The following is a 19,875-nucleotide window of genomic DNA, read 5'->3' on the forward strand; positions in this document are numbered from 1 at the left end:
TTACCTTCCAGTAGCGCTCACATTTGACACCTTGACACAATAATTACGACAGTTAACCCTTAGAGTCGGAGTTTTCTATTCTTTCAAAGGACGAGTCACCCTACCATACGTCCTCGCTGTCCCTTCCGCGAATCCCTGGCCTTCAGTGATCAGTCCGGCGTGGCGCGAGGGTGTTAGTGTGTCAGTGTTTGTGTTTGTCCTCGGCGGTAAACTGTGACCAGGCCCGGAGTGGTGGTGTCGAGGTCAGGTGAGCCAATCAATTAAGTGTCATGAAATACCCGTTACCTTGACGACCTGTTTGGCGGCATGCAATTTGTGAAGCTTAGCGCTCGGCCGTTCCAGGAAGCGTTAAGGTGAAAGGTCCCCCAACACTATACTGTAGCCCGGGTAGGGAGTGGATCATCCGCTCTGCTCGGCGTTGACAAGGGTTTTGAATGTGTTTGTATCGTTTAATATATACGGTTAGGATTTACAGAGTCGGGCGGGATCAAGGGTATCATATGAAAGTTGAGGTATATATAGATTTAATGTAGCATACTAGTAGGGAAAAAAATCAAAGTATCACAAATGTTTCAGATGTCATTCATAATTATCGTTATCAAAAAAAGATATATAGATTTTTCAGTTGTCTTGAAGAGATTATCATAAACATCAAGGTATCATAAGTATTCAGGTATATGAAGATTTAATGTACCATACTAGTAGGGTATAAAATTCAAGGTAGCACAAATATTTCAGATGTCATATTTTTAGGGTATTATAATTATCAAGTTATCAGAAAGTAAGATATAAAGGTATTTCAGTTGTCTTGTAGAGAACATTATAAACATCAAGGTATCATAAGAAGCAAGGTAAATGTATATATAAAAATTAAAGTACATAAAAATTAAGAGGAAATCTGCTTTAAAAAATAATATAAAAAGGTAAAGTGGTAAAGAGCAAATTATGTAATGGTCTGTTTCAACCCTTTTCCTATTTCCTCTCTACTAAGACTTGACCACTTTAAAGAGGGAAGGAGCATATAGACACTTCACTAATTAAGGGTATCAGGGCACTTCTCCTCCCGAAGTTGACCTCTCTTTCGGCCACCTCTTTCGATTTTTTTTTTTTTTTTTTTTTTTTTTGTAGGAGGAGCGAGTAGCAGGCTTTTTTTTATTGTTTTCTTTTTGTGCCCTTGAGCTGTCTCCTTTGTTGTAAAAAAAATAATCTAACCTAAATTAGTAGCTTTGGGGGCATCCCTTTATTTTCAGGAGTTGGGGTTTGAGGACGAATTCAATATTTTCTAATTTTTCGTCTATTCAACCTTTGTGTTTTGTCCTCCCACCGTTGCCTTCCTGTTCCTCTTATGTTACTGTCGAGTCTGCGGTTCGTTAACTTGTTCAGTGCTTGTTAATGTGTTTAATTTATCTTTCGTGGGAATATGTGTTTATGTTTACCTGTTAATGTATGTGTATTTGTGTTGCGTTGGTGTTGGAATTGTTGCTGTTATGTCAAGATGGTGGTGGTGGTTGGGGTGATGGTGATGGTGGTGGTAGTGGTGGTGATGGTAGTGGTGGTGGTGGTGGTGGTAGTCGTAGTGGTGGTGGTAGTTGGGGTGATGGTGGTAGTGGTGGTGGTGGAGGTGCAAGTGGTGGTGGTCTTTATCGTGTTTTTTTGGGGGAACGAGATAATTATGGTGCTTACCATTGCAATTATGTCATCCTTTTAGGGCTCCTGTGTGTGTGTGTGTGTGTGTGTGTGTGTGTGTGTGTGTGTGTGATTGGGTTTGCGGGAATAAGTTAAATGAAAAAAGGATAACACACACACACACACACACACACACACACACACAACTCTCTCTACTCTCTCTCTCTCTCTCTCTCTCTCTCTCTCTCTCTCTCTCTCTCTCTCTCTCTCTCTCTCTCTCTCTCTCTCTCTGAGTTAGCAATTTTCACCTTTATTTCCTGGGGGCTCTCGCAATGAACTCGTCAAATAAAAGGGCAAGCAGGTGCGTGAGTCCATATTGCTTGCACCTGGAAATTATTGTGTGTGTTTTTTTATTACTCCGGCACAGTTTGTTTTTACTTTTACTCGGAATGTGAGGAGAATAGGGTAATTGAGTATGTTGAGGAGGAGGAGGGGAGGGAGGTTGGAAGGGTAGAGATAGGAAGAGATGGAGTTGAAGGAGAGGGAATAGGTAAAGAGACGAGAGGAGAGGAAGATGGGAGAAGAGAGAAAAGGAAAGGAGGGGACAGACTTGAAGAGAACAGATTTTAGGAAAGAGGGAGAGAAGAAAGGAAAAGAAATGGGTTGCAAATGAGAGTAGAGGAAATCAGAAAATAATAAAGGAGAAAAGGAGAAGGAATGGCGGAGATAGAGAAAAGGGAGAGGGAAAATTACAAGAATGGGAGAGAGAGAAGAAGGGAGGAGAGGAATAAGAGGAGAAGGAAGTGAGGGAGTTAGCTGTAGAAGAGAGAGAATGAGAGGAGGGGAGAGGAGAGACTAGGAAAAGAGGAAAAAAGAAAAGATAAGAAAAGAATGAAAGAGGAAAGTGTAGGGGAAAAGGAGAAAAAGAAAAGACAAAGAAGAAAGAAAAGAAAGATAGGAAATTAGAAGAGGACGAAGAAGAGGAAAGAGGAGAGGAATAAAAGGAGGAGGAGTCAGTTGTAGAGGAGATGATGAGAAAGGTAAATTTGCAGAGGAGGGGAGAGGAAAGCAGAAGAGGAGAGAGGGAAGGAGAAAAGGAAAGGAGACGAAAAGAGAAGAGAGAAAGGAAAGGAGGAAAAAGGGGAGCAGAAGAGGAAAAAGAGGAAAAAGAGGAAGAGAATAGAGAGTAAAGGAGATAAGAATGGAATAAAGGAGAGGAAAAGTAGGAAGAAAAAAGAAGGAATGAAGAGAAAATTAGGAAAGAAGAGGAAGAAGGGTCATTGTCAGAAAGGAAACCAGTGCGCGAGAAAGCTACGCGTATGTTTAGAAAGGACAGACAAGGAGAAGGGAAGAAGAGATAAGAAGAGGGGAAAAGAAGAGGGGAGTCTAGTTGTAAAGTTGACGATGAGAGGAGGTGCGAAGGTGTGTTTAGAAGGGATAGATAGGGAAGAGGGGTGAGGACTAAAGAGGGAGGGGACTTGATTAGGGTGAAGTGCCTCCTGCCAGCTTCCCTTTCTTTCCCTCCCTTCATTGTATTCTCTCTCTCTCTCTCTCTCTCTCTCTCTCTCTCTCTCTCTCTCTCTCTCTCTCTCTCTCTCTCTCTCTCTCTCTCTCTCTCTCTCTCTCTCTCTCTCTCTCTCTCTCTCTCTTTCTCTGCTCTCCTTTTCTTCAAACTTTTTACTTATCCTATTTTCCTTTTATTTCCCTATTTTCATTGTTTCTTTCCCTTCTTTCGCATTATTTATTTCATCATTTTACCTTCTTTTTCTCTCTCTCTCTTTACTCTCTCCTTCTCCTCAGACTTTACTTGCCTTATTTTCTTCACATTTCCTCTTTTTTTCTGTGTTCCTTTCCCCTTTATTTCATCTTCGTATTGCTTCCTTTTACCTTCTCTCTTAATCACTCTCTTCTCTTCCTCGTTCATTATTTCCTTCCTCATTTTCTATTGCTCCTCTTTTTATTCCTATTATTCTCTATTTTCTCCTTCCTCAGCTGTTTCTCTCCCTTCCTGGCGTTTGCTCTTTCCTCAATCATTATAACCTCACCTCCTCCTCCTCCTGCTCCTCCTCCTCTTCAATCCTTCCTCCTCCTACTCCTCCTGCACCTTCTTCCCACCCTCTCTTCTGGTTTGATGCTTCGTTTCCTCACCAACAGCAGCGTCATTACCTTCCCTAATTGTCGCTTATGAGGAGTTTTGCATCGCTCTACTGCCGTCGTGTGGCCAAACTACTGCCGTGTGTGTATGTGTGTGTGTGTGTGTGTGTGTGTGTGGTGGAATGAGAGGGAGGTGCTTTGGTAGTAACTGTGTGATAACGAGAGAGAGAGAGAGAGAGAGAGAGAGAGAGAGAGTTAAATTACCCTACTCTGTTTCAATCCGTTTGTGTGTGTGTGTGTGTGTCTCTCTCTCTCTCTCTCTCTCTCTCTCTCTTGATGACAATGCCATACGTCACATTAACGCGTCCCCCAATTACGTTCACGCCACGTCCGAGTCATGTTTTACCTGCAGAGTGTGTGTACGAGTCGTGTCCGCAGGTAATAGTACTCGTAATTGACGTGTTCACCTGGCTGTACTGTATTCATCTGGTCATTTTTTCTCTCTCTCTCTCGTTTTTAATTGAAAGGTGTAATCTGAGTTGCACACGTAGTAGATTTAAAAGAGACAGCAACGGAAGGACGGTTAAAATCGAATAGTTAATAAAAGGTTGTCTTACGGTTTTAAGTTGATAGTATTTTCTTCATTACTTTGTTGTCTTTTGTAGGAGCTGTAGTTATTTAGCGGAGTGACATTTTTATTATTTGCTTTTTCATAGTCTGCCATCTCTCACCGTAAAAGAAAATGGCGTTATGAGATCGGAAGAGCATACCGATAAAATTATGGTGAGAAAAGATACCGTGAAATGACAAAAAAAAATAACATCAAATAATATAAGACAATTTATTATCTTTTTTCATAGTCTGCCATGTCTTACCGTGAAAGAAAATGGCGTTATGAGATCGGTAGAGCATAACGGTATAATAATTCTGAGAAAAGATATCGTGAAATGACATAAAAAAATAACATCTAGTAATATAAGACGTAATCAACAACAAAAAATATAAATAGCAAAAATAATTGGTAAATCTTTTCTGCCTCCGCTTGAATCTCGCCTCAGGACCATTTGGACCCCTAATTATTTTCTCCTCAAGTCCTCGACTTTCGTGAATGTCAAAGAAACGTTTATGAAGACACTGTGGAGATGCAGCGCTGAGGCAAAATATTCTTCACTTCCTCTACCGCCCAAGTGCTTCTATTTAAAGTGCGCGCCATTGTTTTGTCATAATGGGCCTCCAGAGTCTTTGAAATACGCTTCTTCTTTTTTCGTCTTCAAATGCGTCTGAATGTGCGTGGTGGCGTTGATTTTCTGCATCACGGGCAGGGGATGGACGGCAGGGCAGGCGCGGCTGGCTGTTCTTCCCTCACCTGTGGTCCGCTGAGCCAGGTGCCGCGGGCGAGGCTCAGACCGGACGCAGCTTCTTAATGCGTTTACCTGTGTGGCTGAGGAGAAAGTAGTAACAGGTAAAGATAAAGGTGAAACTACGCATTGCCTCGGTGCTTTTCTTCGTCGCAGTGTCCCTTTTAGTTACATGAGGGTTTGTAAATATGATGAAGGTAGTTGGCGAGCTGCAAAGTGGGATTTTACTGGTTTAAATTAGGAGGACGAAGTAATATGTAAAGGTAAAGCTGGCCTCAGTGGTCAGTCATCCTATCAATCTTCATGTCTCTGTCCGCATATGCTTATCTCTCTAGTTACTTGTCTATGTTATTGTATATATTTATCTGTATGTGTATGTCTGTCTCTCTGTCTGTCTCTTTATCTGTAGTATATATTTTAACTCTCTTATCTGTCTTGCACTGTTCTATTCCTATGATGCTGGGATTGCAATTTGTGATAGTTTTTTGACGAGCTGTAAAGGATCGTCCAGTTGAGTTTTATTGATTTGAATTCGGAGAAAGTGGCGACATGTAAAGATAATGATACTGCGCGTTGCCTTGGTGCTCATCTCCGTCGCTGTGGCCCTTGAGTAACGTGGAGTGTTTGTGCATTTTGTGATAGTGGTTTTGACGAGCAGTAAAGGATCGCAGAGTTATATTTGGGTTGAACAATTTCTGCTGCACTTACGCGTATTAGTTCTTTTATGCTATCATGGACAACGGAGTAACAAAAACTAGATTTCTTCTCAAGGCAACAAGTCACCTCGTCCTTGACTTTAACATCCACCTCCTGGGGCTTCATAGTGCAGTGGTTAGCACACTCGGCTCACAATCGAGAGAGCCCTGGTTCGATTCCCGGGAGGAGTGGAAAAAATTTGGCGGCTTTTCCGATTCCCTACGCCCGTCCACTCAGCAGTGAATGGGCACCAGGTATTAAACGGGGGTTGTGTCCCGTCTCCTGGGGTCTGTTCCCTTCTCCTATATGTCCTTCCCCTTCTAGCGATCACCGAACAATCACATTCAGCATCAATATGAAAGAAAGTAAAGTAACTCCTAGTAAAGAAAAGGTGCCTGATTATCAGAGAGCGAATTTCGTAAGACTCCGATCAATTCTAAATAATTCTGACTGGACTGAAATCACGGCGGAAACAGATATTGATAAATCTTGGGGGGCCTTCACCACAATATTGAACAATGCCATAAGCATATGCGTACCCTATCGTAACAGACGTTCAGCTTCTAAGAAGAAACCCAAATGGTGGAATAACGAAATTCAAAATAGCCTATCTCTTAAAAAACGCGTATACAGTAGATACATATCAACTCAGAGCGAGGCTGACAAACTAGAGTTGGACAGAATTCGCCGCGAAACCAAGAAATTAATAAAACGAAGCAAGAAAAATCTTGAAGAATATATAGCGGAAACAAGTAAATCTAATCCTAAAGAATTTTTCAGCTATGTAAATAATAAAAAGTCACTCACTTGTGGTATCGGACCGCTTGCTAATGAAAATGGTAACCACACGAACGATGAAAATGAAATGGCTACAATCCTAAATAACTTTTTCGCATCCGTATTTACCGACGAAGATTGTTTATCACCTCAACCGCCGGAGGTTAGAAGGACCGAAAAGATGTTAAGTGGCGTGCTCATCGTAGAAAGTGACATTTTACGCACAATTGAAAAGATTAAAGTAAGCAAAGCTCCTGGTCCAGACAAAATTACCCCTAGGGTCTTAAAAGAAATCAAACATCAAATTTGTAAACCGCTCTCCATCATATTCAATAAATCTTTAACAGCTGGAAAAGTGCCGTCGGATTGGAAACTTGCAAATGTCACACCAATTTTCAAAAAGGGGGACAAGTCTCATCCAGGAAACTATCGACCAATTAGCCTGACATCTATTGTTTGTAAGTTAATGGAGACTATCATTCGCGACAATATGGTGAAATTCTTCGAAGAAAATAATATAATAAATAATTCGCAGCATGGCTTCCGTAGTAAACGTTCGTGTTTGACTAACTTACTTGATTTTTTTCACTATATTTTTGAGGTGTGGTATCTCGGGTAACATTCACAATTGGCTTGCGGACTGGCTCTCTGAGCGGAAACAGAGAGTAGTTCTAAACGGTGTTACATCTAACTGGCTCGATGTCAAAAGCGGCGTACCTCAAGGATCAGTGCTTGGCCCCATGCTCTTCTTAATTTATGTTAATGATATCGATGATGGGCTCATTTGCAAAGTATCAAAATTTGCTGATGACACAAAAATTGCTAGTAAAGTAACTGCGATACTCGACGAAGAAGCTTTACAATCAGATATAGATCGACTTGCACGTTGGGCCAATCAATGGCAAATGAAATTTAACGTTGAGAAATGTAAAGTGTTGCACATCGGAAAAAATAACAATCGCGTTCGGTACGTAATGAATGGCCAACAACTTTCTGCAGTAAGTAAAGAAAAGGATCTTGGAATCACTATATCAAGCGATTTAAAGCCCGGTCAGCATTGTTCAGAGGTAGTTAAAACTGCAAACAAATTGGTTGGCTTCATCGGACGAGTCTTTAATTATAAATCGGAAAAAGTAATATTAAAACTGTATAATTCGTTGGTTCGACCCCGTCTAGAGTACTGTGTACAGTTTTGGTCTCCCTACTACAGAAAAGACATAGAAAAGTTGGAACGGGTCCAACGAAGAGTAACAAAGATGATTCCTAGGTTGAGAAATTTGTCATATGAACAAAGGCTTAAAGAAGTAAATTTATTCAGCCTATCAAAACGAAGAATGCGAGGCGATCTAATAGAAGTGTTTAAAATGTTCAAAGGATTCAGTGATATTAATGCGGAAGACTACTTTACAATTGATCGATCAAATAGAACAAGAAGAAATCACAATTTGAAGATAAGTGGTAAAAGATTCTCGTCGCACGAAGCTAAACACTTCTTCTTCAATCGAGTTGTTAATGTTTGGAACTGTCTACCTTGTGATGTCGTTGATAGTACAACAGTTACGGCCTTCAAGAATAGATTAGACAAGTGTTTTGAATCCAACCAGCAACTAAGATATTACTCATTGTCGTAATAACGTTAAGTTCTTTCGAATACTGGTATCCTTGTCCGCTTTTATTGCCCGGTTAGTGGTAGCAATAATGGTAGTTCTTTCCTCTTTCCTACATAAATTCCATGCAGTTTTTCCATGCTGCATGGTTCTTTTTCCTTTCCTGCCAGCTTTGGCTGGAGGAGCCTTCGCCTTTGCTGTCCTTCATCTTCCACCTTTGATTAGATAGTTAGTGTAGCTTGTCACAAACAACCTCGTAAGGACCAGCAGGTCTGCTGTTGTTTGTTCTTCATTTGTGTTCCTCCTTCCTTAGACCTACACAGCCTCCTCCTCGGCCTCCATGACCTCACCACCGACCTCCTCAACCCCATTCTCGACCTCCACAACCTCATCCTTGACCTCTACAACCTCATTTTCTACCTCCCAACCTCATCACTGACCTCACAACCTCCTACTCGACCTGTACAACCTCATTTTCTACCTCCTTAACCTCATCACTGACCTCACAACCTCCTACTCGACCTGTACAACCTCATTTTCTACCTCCTGAACCTCATCCTCGACCTCTAAAACCTTCTGCTCGACCTCCTCAACCCCTACGACCTCTTCATCAACCTTATGCTAACACACACACACACACACACACACACACACACACACACACACACACACACACACACACACACACACACACACACACACACACACACACACACACACACTTTGGTTTATCCGTATCTAACTTTGTGACTGCGACCGTTCCTTTAGTACTCAAACATGCTTTTATTTCATACGTTATTCTCGTGATGAAGAGAACAAGAATAAATTTACCTACATATACAAAAAAGATCGGTTTAATTAAGGACATTATTACCACCCACTCACCGCTGACGACGAATGAATACAAATGACTACGCACCATCGACATTAAAAAACAAACACAAACACAACACAGTACAAACAGCGACCCGACCGACGGACCAAGCGAGCGAGTGTTTGTCCTCAGTATACCGGGTCAGCGAGGATGGGAGGCGAACCCCGTGACCCGCCTGCCTTTGTCGAGGGTATAGCCGCTCCCCCATTACAACGGCAAGCACTCTTCAAGCCACTTTTACCACGCCGCGCGCTCACTCTCACGCACGCTCGCTTGCATCACTTTATATTTGACAGTAAAGTTAAAATTGCCGGAGAGAGAGAGAGAGAGAGAGAGAGAGAGAGAGAGAGAGGAGGGGAGAGTGAATGTATATGTGCTTACCTTTGTATATAAGCAAGCAAGCGAGATGCAACCAGCCAGGTAACTTCACCTTACCTCACCTCCACCACCACCAGCCTCATCACCTCGGCTAAGCGGCCCATACGCATAAAGGCAAGACACTAATATCCCCTTGAGCACCGCCTTATCCCAGTCCATTTTCCCTGTGTATTTAGTGTTGGCATTTCTGTCTCGCTCCCTCCTCGTGCCTGGCGGCTCCCTCATCCCTCCCTCTTTTCCCTCATTCGTCTAGTGCCTCCCTTATCCATCCTCCGCCTCTCTCCTCCCTTCCACGTCTCACTCATCTCTCTAGTGTCTCCCTCCTTATCTTTGGCACCTCCCTCATCCCTCTAGTGCCTCCCTTCTCCCTCCCTCACTCTCTCGTTTACGGGCGAGTGATTGCATTAAGTGGCCGTGAGACGCAGCGCTGAGACCTTGGCACGCCCCCTGGCTACTTAGTGGACAGGTAAACGGTGCTCAGGTGGACAAAAAGAGGGCAGGTAAGATAGAAGGGCCGGTGAAAGAGCGTGTGCCAGAATTAGGTGCCGAGGAAGGTTGTATCACTGGAGTTAGGAGGAAGAGGAGGAGGAGGAGGATTAGTAAGAGTAGTTTAAACGGATCGGGATCTTAAAGAGGTGAAGTTATGCAGGTAGAAAGTGATAAATTGAATTAGTTATGTTAGCGAGGAATAATTTAGTAGCAAGAAGTAGAGGAGTAAGAGGAGGAGGAGAAAGATAAGTTGAATTTAGTTATGTTAGCGAAGAATGATTTAATAGCAAGTTAGGAAGCTGAGGAATAAGAGGAGGAGGAGGAGGAGAAAAAAGAAGACTAGTAGCAACATCCCTATTTTAGATCTTACCACTTAATGCTTTTTCCTCCCTTAATGCAGTCTTACCTATCTCTTATCTTCCCTTCTTATCTCTCCATTCCTATTTTTTTCTCTTCTTATCTCTCTATCCCTATTTTATCCTTTCTTATCTCTCCAGCCCTATTTTATCTTTTCTTATCTCTCTATCCCTATTTTATCCTTTCTTATCTCTCCAGCCCTATTTTATCTTTTCTTATCTCTCTATCCCTATTTTAGATCATACCACTTAATGCTTTCCTCTCTCTTACATTAGTCTTACCTTTCTTTTATCTTCCCTTCTTATCTCTCCATCCATATTTTATCCCTTCTTATCTCTCCATCCCTATTTTATCCCTTCTTATCTCTCCATCCCTATTTTATCCCTTCTTATCTCTCCATCCCTATTTTATCCCTTCTTATCTCTCCATCCTTATTTTATCCCTTCTTATCTCTCCATCCCTATTTTAAATCATACCACTTAATGCTTTTTCCTCCCTTTCATCAGTCTTATCTTTCTTTTATCTTCCCTTCTTATCTCTCTCATCCCGTCAACTCTCCTCTCATCTCCCATACGCACCCCTTTATATCATACCACTTATCTTGTATTAGCTCTATTGTTATTTACCTCTATTGTTCTGAACACTCCGCCCATCCGTTTCCTCCCCTCCCTCCCCCATACCTGTGCATAGACCTCTCTCTCTCCCTCTCCCAAACAATACCTTTCTTTCTCTTCGTTCTTCTCATCTCCTGCATACACACGGCATCGCCCACACAGCATCCCCCACTCAGCATCCCCCACACAGCATCCCCCACTCAGCATCCCCCACTGAGCATTCCCCACTCAGCATCCCCCACTCAGCATCCCCCACGCAGCATCCCCCACACAGCATCCCACACTCAGCATCCCCCACTCAGCATCACCTCATCCAACCTTTCTCATTACCTCAGACGTAGCCACCTACCCTCCTCCTCATTTACTCCACAGCCTTACTCCTTCGCTTTATGACATACCTTACCCATATTTTAAGCTTCGTCCCAGATTTTTCAGACGCTTTCGGCTTTCACAGCAAAGATATCTGGACACCTCTCCTTCCGAAATTGACCTCTCTTTCGGCCACCTCTTTGGATTCTTTTTAGGAGCAGCGAGTAGCGGGCTTTTTTTTATTATTGTTTCCTTTTTTTGTGCCCTTGAGCTGTCTCCTTTGTTGTAAAAAAAATATCCAAAAGCCACAAAAGTGATTAGTTAGATTCTCATGACTGTTTTTCACATTCATGGTATAGAAGCCTTGTCAAACTATCACTAGGCTCATAACATCACCCATGGAAATACCCACAGCAACCCTTACGGAAGCCTTAGCAGACATGAGTGTGGAGGTCTTGAAGTTAGAGAATATGAGCCGTATATGTCGGTATTTTTAGACGTTTCCGCTCCTACATCAACTATTTCCAAAGGTCGCTAAGGAGATTAATCGGGCTCTAATGAGTGTTTGTTTAGGTTCACGGTGCAGAAGAAGGGTCAAACTACCACCAGGGCCATACAACTACCCCACGAAATCTCCAGAAATCCCACGAAAGCCCTATCAAATATGTGTACTTGAGCGCCTTCGTATCCCAACCCTTCTCACGTCTAACTCTCCTTCCCCACCACTCTTTGCCTCACGTTCCGTCTCATTACCAAACCCACGCCTCTCAAAACCACCCAACCCGCCCTCGCCGCCACCCTTAGTTTCCCGGTCCTTTGCCTCTCTTTTTCCCGGACGTAACAGAAGTAGGAGCAAAGGGAAGTAAAAAAAAAGTGTGAGGAAAAAGACGCAGGAGAAGGAGTTAAAGGAGGAGGAAAAAATGGAGGAGAAGGAAAGATTTGGGACCTGTGTTGGTGTGTGTGGACTAATTTTTTTTTCTCTCTCTCTCTCTCTCTCTCTCTCTCTCTCTCTCTCTCTCTCTCTCTCTCTCTCTCTCTCTCTCTCTCTCTCTCTCTCTCTCTCTCTCTCTCTCTCTCTCTCTCTCTCTCTCTCTCTCTCTCTCTCTCTCTCCCTCTCTCTCTCTCTCTCTCTCTCTCTCTCTCTCTCTCTCTCTCTCTCTCTCTCTCTCTCTCTCTCTCTCTCTCTCTCTCTCTCTCTCTCTCTCTCTCTCTCTCTCTCTCTCTCTCTCTCTCTCTCTCTCTCTCTCTCTCTCTCTCTCTCTCTCTCCTCTCTCTCTCGTCTATCTTCTCCTCCTCATCATCCATCACCTTCTCCACCTATCACTATCTCTATCTTATCACCCTTCATCTTCATCACCATCGTTCCTTTTACCATCAACACCGCTTTTCCCTTCACCTCCTATTTCATCTCCGCTTCACCAACGCTGCTGTCTCCGTCTTCTCTTACACAACCATCATCACTACCTTCTTTCTCCTCCAGTTCACCTCCAGAGTCCCTATCACCATTTCCTCCACCATACACCACCTTCCTCCTCTTCCATCACATCACCGCTATCTCCACCTCCTTCTCCATCTTCATCACTATCTTCCTCCACCACTTCTTCACAATCCACCACCATCCTCTAACTCCACTTTCACCACCACTTTCTCCATCACCACTTCGCCTTCATCACCCCATCATCACCACCACATGCTCCATTCATCACCATCAACACTTCTACTTCACCACCTCTTTAACTCATCATCAACACGGCTATCTCCTCTTCCATCATCACCACCACCACCACCACCTGCTTGCCTGCCAACAGCTTCACTTCCCCCCTGTCAATCAAAGCGTAAAGAGCTCTAATGATTCCTGCCTCGCCTCTGACTCTTTCCACGAACTGCCAGCGAGAGATCTTAACCCTCCTTCCATCCTTCCTTCCTGCCCGTTCCCCCAAACCCCGCTCTCCTTCCGCCGCCCTACCCCGCCCGGCCACCCTCCTCCCCACATTCTTGCTGTTCTTTCTTCCTCTCCGTTCTCCTCCTCCTTCTTCTTCTTGTCTTCCTCCTCCTTAGCTCTCCTTTCTTCCTCCTTCCTGCCTGTCCTCCTTCTCCCAGCTCTTCATATAGACTCCCAGATACTCGCTTCTTCTTCTTCCTCTCTTTACTTTCTCCTTCTCTTCCTCCTCCTTAGCCTTTCTTCCCGTCTTCCTTCCTGCCCTCCCGTCCTCCGCCTACTCCTCCTCACCTCTTCTTCTTTCCCTCCCTCCTTCCTCTCCTCCTCCTCCTCCTCCTCCTCCTCCCCACTTCATAAAGGCGGCTAAACGTAAGGCTCCTCTCAAGACTGATTTTATTATCTATTAGACTCAATTTTTTCCTTTTTTTGGCGTTTTTTTCCACGTTCTTTTTTTGAGATGGTGAAAAGGCAAAAAAACTGTATAGCCAACTTCATCGGGTCTTTCCTTTACTTGTTCATCTTTCCCTCCCTTCTCTTTTAGTTTTATTTATTTATTTATTTATTTATTTTTTTACATCGGCCTTTTCATTGTTCAGCTTTCCCTCTCTCTTTTTTTTTCCCATGTCACGGCTTTTTTTTTTCTTTTTCGTTTAGACTTCTGAGGGAGTGAAAGGTGTGTGGTGGGTAAGGTAGGGTAGGGTAGGGGAGGGAAGGGAGTGAAAGGTGTGCAAGGTAGGGCAGGGCAAGGTAGGGTAGAGTATGGTAGGGTAGGGTAGATAGGGTAGGGTAGGGTAGGTAGGGTAGAGAAGGGTAGGTATGGTAGGTAGTAAGGGAAGGGTAGGTAGGGTAGGGAAGGGTAGGTAGGGTAGGGTAGGGTAGGTAGAGTAGGGCAGGTAGGGTAGTATAGGGTAGGGTAGGGTAGTGTAGGGCAGGTAGGTAGGGTAGGATAGATGAGGCAGCAAAAAACAAACGAAAAAATGCGACCCCCTTCGGAATAGCCAAACTATTTCCATTATTGGTTTTGCGTTAACACCCGCCCACGCCAGCGAGTGTTTTGTTGTAGTTTTGAGTGAGTGAGTGAGGGAGGGAGGGAGGGAGTGGGTGGCTGCCTCGTCTCTCTCTCTCTCTCTGACCTTTCACGGCAGCAGACCATCACGGTAACAACAGTCGATCATAACTAAAGCCTTGGCGAGAGAGGAAGCGTGGGAGGGAGGGAGCGAGGGAGTGAAAGGTTGGACTGCTTTCGGTAGGTCCATTCTAAATAAATTCGTTTCCCGCTCGCTCGCTCGCCCACCACAGTACGCCATCAAGGAGAAAACAGTCGATCATGGATATAACTTTGTGACCTTAAAGCCCCGTTCACACTGTGCCGACTCTGGCCCACGACAACCCAGCGATTCGAGGTATATGAGGTCTTAGGTGTGAAATGTTGATGCGAAAGAGTCGCACATGGTCGGAAAGAGGTCTTGAAACGATCGCCGGATGCTGATTTGGCACAGTGTGAAGGGGGCCTAAAGTCGCTGGGTTGTCGTGGCCCAGAGTCGGCACAGTGTGAACGGGGCTTTTAAGGGATGAATAAAAGAAGCGATGGAGAGTAAATGGGTGGATGGGTGTGTTCAAAGGCCGCCTCCATGAATTGCTTTCCGCTCTTTTCAGCACTACGAGGAGAAAAATCGATCATAACCAAACCTTTGTCAATGGATAATAGGAAAAAAAAGAAGGCGATTGAGAGTATGTTAGTGGAAAAGTGTGTGCAGTAGTATTGTTTTGGTTATTTTGTTGTTTTTGGTGGTGGTTGTGGTGCTGTTGTTGGTTTGTAGTAGACAGAGGTGGTTTATAAAATGTAATGGTGCTACAGAAAGGGATAAGAAGATTAAAATTATGAAAGAGTGAGATAACAGACGAATATAACCAAACCTTTGCCTCCTACAGAAAAAAAATTTGTGGAAAGAATGAAAGTGTGTGGTGAAATGCTTATAAATAACATCTCCAAACAGTCTCCATATCGTTTCCTTCCGCCCCGTCTCGTTTCAGCTCTCGGCAGCACAGGAAGATAAGGCCAAAGGGAATGGGCGTACTCAACCTTTCTCTGCATTGATAATAAAGTGAAAGGAAAGGAAAGGAGTGGGCGTGGGCGGGTGGTTGTTTGTAATCATGTAACGGCTCAGAATAGTTGCTACCCGTTCGTTAATATTCTCCCTGAACCTTTCTCTCCCCCGATAAAAAAGTGAAAGGAGAGGAAAGGAATGGGTGTGGGCGGGTGGTTGTTTATATGTAACCTTTCAGAGTAGTTCCATTTCAGTCCCTTCCGCCCCGTCGCATTTCACCTCAAAAACACAGTTAGGTGAGGCAATGAGGGGGTAGGTACGATATAGAGAGGTATGGGCAACGGAACGAAGAAAAGCTGTTATGGAAAGCAGCGAAAACAGTGCGTCAAGGGGAAACAACAACAGAAGGGAACAAAAAACAACGGTAATGGGGCTACGGAACCAAAACAAAAAAACGAGAAAAAGGTCACAGGCAGTTGCATAAAGAAAATAATAAAAAAGGCGATTGGGAACAGAAGGCTGAAAAAAAACCATATCAGAAAATAGCAAAGAAAATGATAAACTATATACACCTAAAAACAAATAATACCAGCAGCAATAAACATAAAAAAACAAAGGAAAATAAGAGTTAAAAAAAAAAATCCTAGCAAACCAAAGATAAGCAGAAGGAGAAGAAGAGGTAGAAGAAGAAGAAGGAAGAGGAAGGAAAACGAAGAGGAGGAAGAGAAGATGGAAGTAGAAGTAGAAGAGGAGGAGGAGGATAGAGAGTAAGAGAAGGAGGAAAAGGACATAGAAAGAGAAGCAGAAGAAGAGGAGAAGTACAGGAAGAGGAGAGAGAGAGAGAGAGAGAGAGAGAGAGAGATAAGGCGATACAGACACCAGCGGCCTCAAGATTCTGTCCGCCAACGTACGAGGCTTTAGGACCAACATCGGGGAGCTGACACACGCCTTCGTCCTCAGGCACCACATCGACATAGTGGTGACAGTGGAGACCTTCCTGGACGACACATGCGCCACCACCTGTGATAAGATCCCCGGGTACTCGCACTGGGCCAGACGAGACCGCCACACAGGACAGGGATGAGGCATTGCTGTTTGCCACCGAAACGGCCTGCAGATGGACGGCCTCACCACAGACACTCCCCTGGAAATGGAGATGATGTTCCTCCGCATGATTCTCGAGGACAGGAGCGCTCTGCTACTCTGTGCCATGTACCGGCCACAGTGGCAAGGCAGCGCCCCCCTCACCTACCTCACAGAGCACCTGGACGACCTTATGGCTGCCCACAGCTGTCAGTACGCGATGGTTGTGGGCGACCTAAATCAACACCTGGTGGCGAGGGCCTTCACCGAGCTCACAGCGGTGCATGGATTGCACAACCATGTTGAGTTCCCAACACATCAGCGTGGAGGCTCCCTGGACCCTGTGCTCACAGACCTGCCGAGAGACTGCGTGCTGTGCTGCCCATTAGACCGGGTGGGCAGTTCCGACCACAATGCCATACTCACCACCATCAGCCTGGCCCCAGCGCGTGAAGAGGAACACCAGCGAGTCATCTGGCTGTGGGACCGCGCGGACTGGACGGCTGCAAGGCAGGCCCTGGCAGCGACTGCATGGGGCACGGTCCTTAACGGTGACCCACAACATGACGTCTCCGCCCTCACCACTGTCCTCAATACCGTCTAGCAGCAACACGTCCCCCACCGCACCTACTCAACCAGCCCAAAAGACCAACCTTGGTTCGGGCACGGGTGCCGTATTGCAGCCGAAATGAAACACAAGGCCTGGACACGATATAAAAGACACCCCACGCAGGAAAATAAGGCCCAACACAGACGAGCCTGCAAAAATATGACGAGGACAGCAAAGTGGGCAAAAGAAAGGTGGGATGCCGACAGGAGGAGAAAGCTGTCCTCTAACCAAACCGACCCGAAACAGTGGTGGGGGCTGGTGAAGGAACAGCAAGGCCTTACCCCCCAGGAACGTATCCCGCCCCTGAGGAAACCTGACGGAGACCTGGCCATCACCAGCCGGGAAAAGGCTGACCTACTGGCCTGTCATTTCAGTCAAAAGATGACAACCCATTCACCAGACAGGCAGCCCCCCACCATCCCCCAACTGATCACTTGAAGACTAGATAATGTGCTAGTTTTTGAGAACGCTGTCAGGAGACATTTGAAGGGGATGAACACCAGAAAGGCGCCAGGCCCTGACAGCGTCAGTCCATACTTACTGCGGCGATGCTCCGATGAGCTCACCACCCCCCTCGCCCAGATCTTCCGGCGATGCCTGCAGAGCGGGGTGTGGCCTGTACAGTGGAAGGAGGCCAGAGTCACACCCGTACACAAGAAAAAATCCAGGTCCGAGCCAGGCAATTACAGGCCAATATCACTCCTCCCAATCATCAGCAAGATATTTGAGAGGATCATCGGGGAGCAATTGACATCCTTCCTCAAGGAAAACCACCTGCAGTCACCGAAGCAGTTTGGTTTTCGGAAGGGCCGCTCTACCTCAGACCTCCTCCTTCTCCTCTCAAAGTTCTGGCATGACGCCCTTGATGACGGCCACCCCTCTCTCGTGATTGCCCTGGATATAGCTGGCGCGTTCGACTCCGTTTGGCACCGCGGTCTGATGGCGAAGCTACAGCAACTAGGAATCACGGGGGACCTGCTGCGCCTGCTCTCAAACTACCTGTTAGGCCGGAGCCTCCGCGTAGCAGTCAACGGAAGCACCTCGACCAGATTCCCGGTGGAGGCCTCCGTTCCACAGGGGTCCGTCCTTGGACCTATTCTGTGGAACATATACTTTAACGACCTCCTGCAAACCATCCCGGCAGCAAGCGCTTACGCCGACGACTGCACCCTCTCCAGAACATACAAGAGGGAGGAAGCCCAGGACGTGATAGAGTCCGTCAACAGACAGTTGGCAGACATAATGGCCTGGGGAAAGAGGTGGCAAGTCAGGTTTGCCCCTGACAAACCCCAGGCCATGGTAATATCACGTTCTCGGGAGGACGCGAGGCAACTCCACGGCAGACTGAGATTCGGGAACGACACCATCCCTCTGCAGTCCAGCGTCGACATCCTGGGCGTGCAGGTGGACTCCCAGCTGCGGTTCGACCGTCACCTTGAAAGGGTGGCGCACAAAGCCTCCCAGAAAGTGAACCTCCTGTGCCGCATGAAGAACCTCCTCGATGCTGAGGGCCTGAACACCCTCTATAAGGCACAAGTCCGTCCAGTGATGGAGTATGCACCGCTCACCTGGATGGCCAGCGCCCGCTGCCACCTCAACCTGCTAGACAAGGTGCAGAGGAGGGCTGAACGCCTCATCAACGGCACCCAGCACCACCGACCGAGCCAGTGGGAGACACAGCGACAACAACATCGACAACAACAACAACAACAACACCCACACGAGGGACGGGCAAGACCAACCACGAACCAGCTGAACAGCCTGGAGCACCGTCGCCGCGTCGCTGCCCTGACGGTGCTACACAAGGCACAAGTGGGCCTAGTGCCCCACCTGACGGACCTGAGGGCTACCTGGAGGAGGTCTGAGCGCAGCACGAGAACGGTGCTGAGCAACGCCTCCCTCCTGGAAGTGCCAATGGCCCGCTCCAGCACCCACCAACGTGCCTTCTCCATTGCAGCGGTGGTGTGGTGGAACAACCTCACTGCTGATGTGGATGTGACACAACTGTCCACTCAGCAGATGAAGGTTGCGTCCCACAGGTGGCTACTCCTACACCCACCGTAAACATGTATATAATTGTATAACATAGTCGGCAGAAGCTTTTAAATAGCTCCCCAACGGTCGGGGGAACTTTAGCACAGAAAAATAATACTGCCATGTACTAATGTACTGAACATGTTTAAATAAAAAATAAAAAAGAGAGAGAGAGAGAGAGAGAGAGAGAGAGAGAGAGAGAGAGAGAGTGTAGGAGGAGGAGAACGTGTTGGTGCATAGCGTTGGGCAGGTTAGCATAATGCCTTTTGCTACACCGAATTTCAAACGCTGTTGACTCGCTACGACTGTCAAACACACGCATTAGACCACTACCACCCACCCCCAACGCCTTCCCCTTCCCCCACAACCTATTTCCCCACCCCAACGGCTCCCCTATCACCCTTGCCTTCGCCCCAATGCCTCCTCCTCCCCACCCTTTCCCCAACCCATAATGTCTCTTCCTCACGACCCTTTCCCCATCCACTTCTGCCTTTCTCTACCCCCCTCTCTTCCCCCACCTATTCCCCAAACCATAACGTCTCTACCTCACGACCCTTTCCCCATCCACTTCGCCTTTCTGTGTTCCCCGCTCTCTTCCCTCACCCATTCCCCCATCCCCAATGTCTCATCCTCACGACCCTTTCCCCATCCCCAGCTCCATTTCTCTATCCCCCTCTCTCTTCCCCACGCATTCCCCACCTCCCCACCTTCTCCCTAACCACTGGCTGCCTCTCCCTAACCTATTTTCCTCCCTCGCCCTTTTCCTTTCCCAATTTTATACCCAACTGCCTTTTTCCCCTTTTCCCTCTTTTGTTCTCGCCCCCTTCCTCAACCTTCTTTCCCTTCCTTTTTTTTCCCCATCATGCTTCTCTTCTTATACCCCCTTCCCTTTTTATTCCCCTTCTCCATTTATCACCTGCAAACCCCTTCTCTTCCCTTCACCTCCCTCTAAACTTCTTTCCCTTCCCTTTTTATTTTTTCC

The sequence above is a fragment of the Eriocheir sinensis genome, unplaced genomic scaffold, assembly GCF_024679095.1.
Source record: "Eriocheir sinensis breed Jianghai 21 unplaced genomic scaffold, ASM2467909v1 Scaffold250, whole genome shotgun sequence".
Taxonomy (NCBI): domain Eukaryota; kingdom Metazoa; phylum Arthropoda; class Malacostraca; order Decapoda; family Varunidae; genus Eriocheir; species Eriocheir sinensis.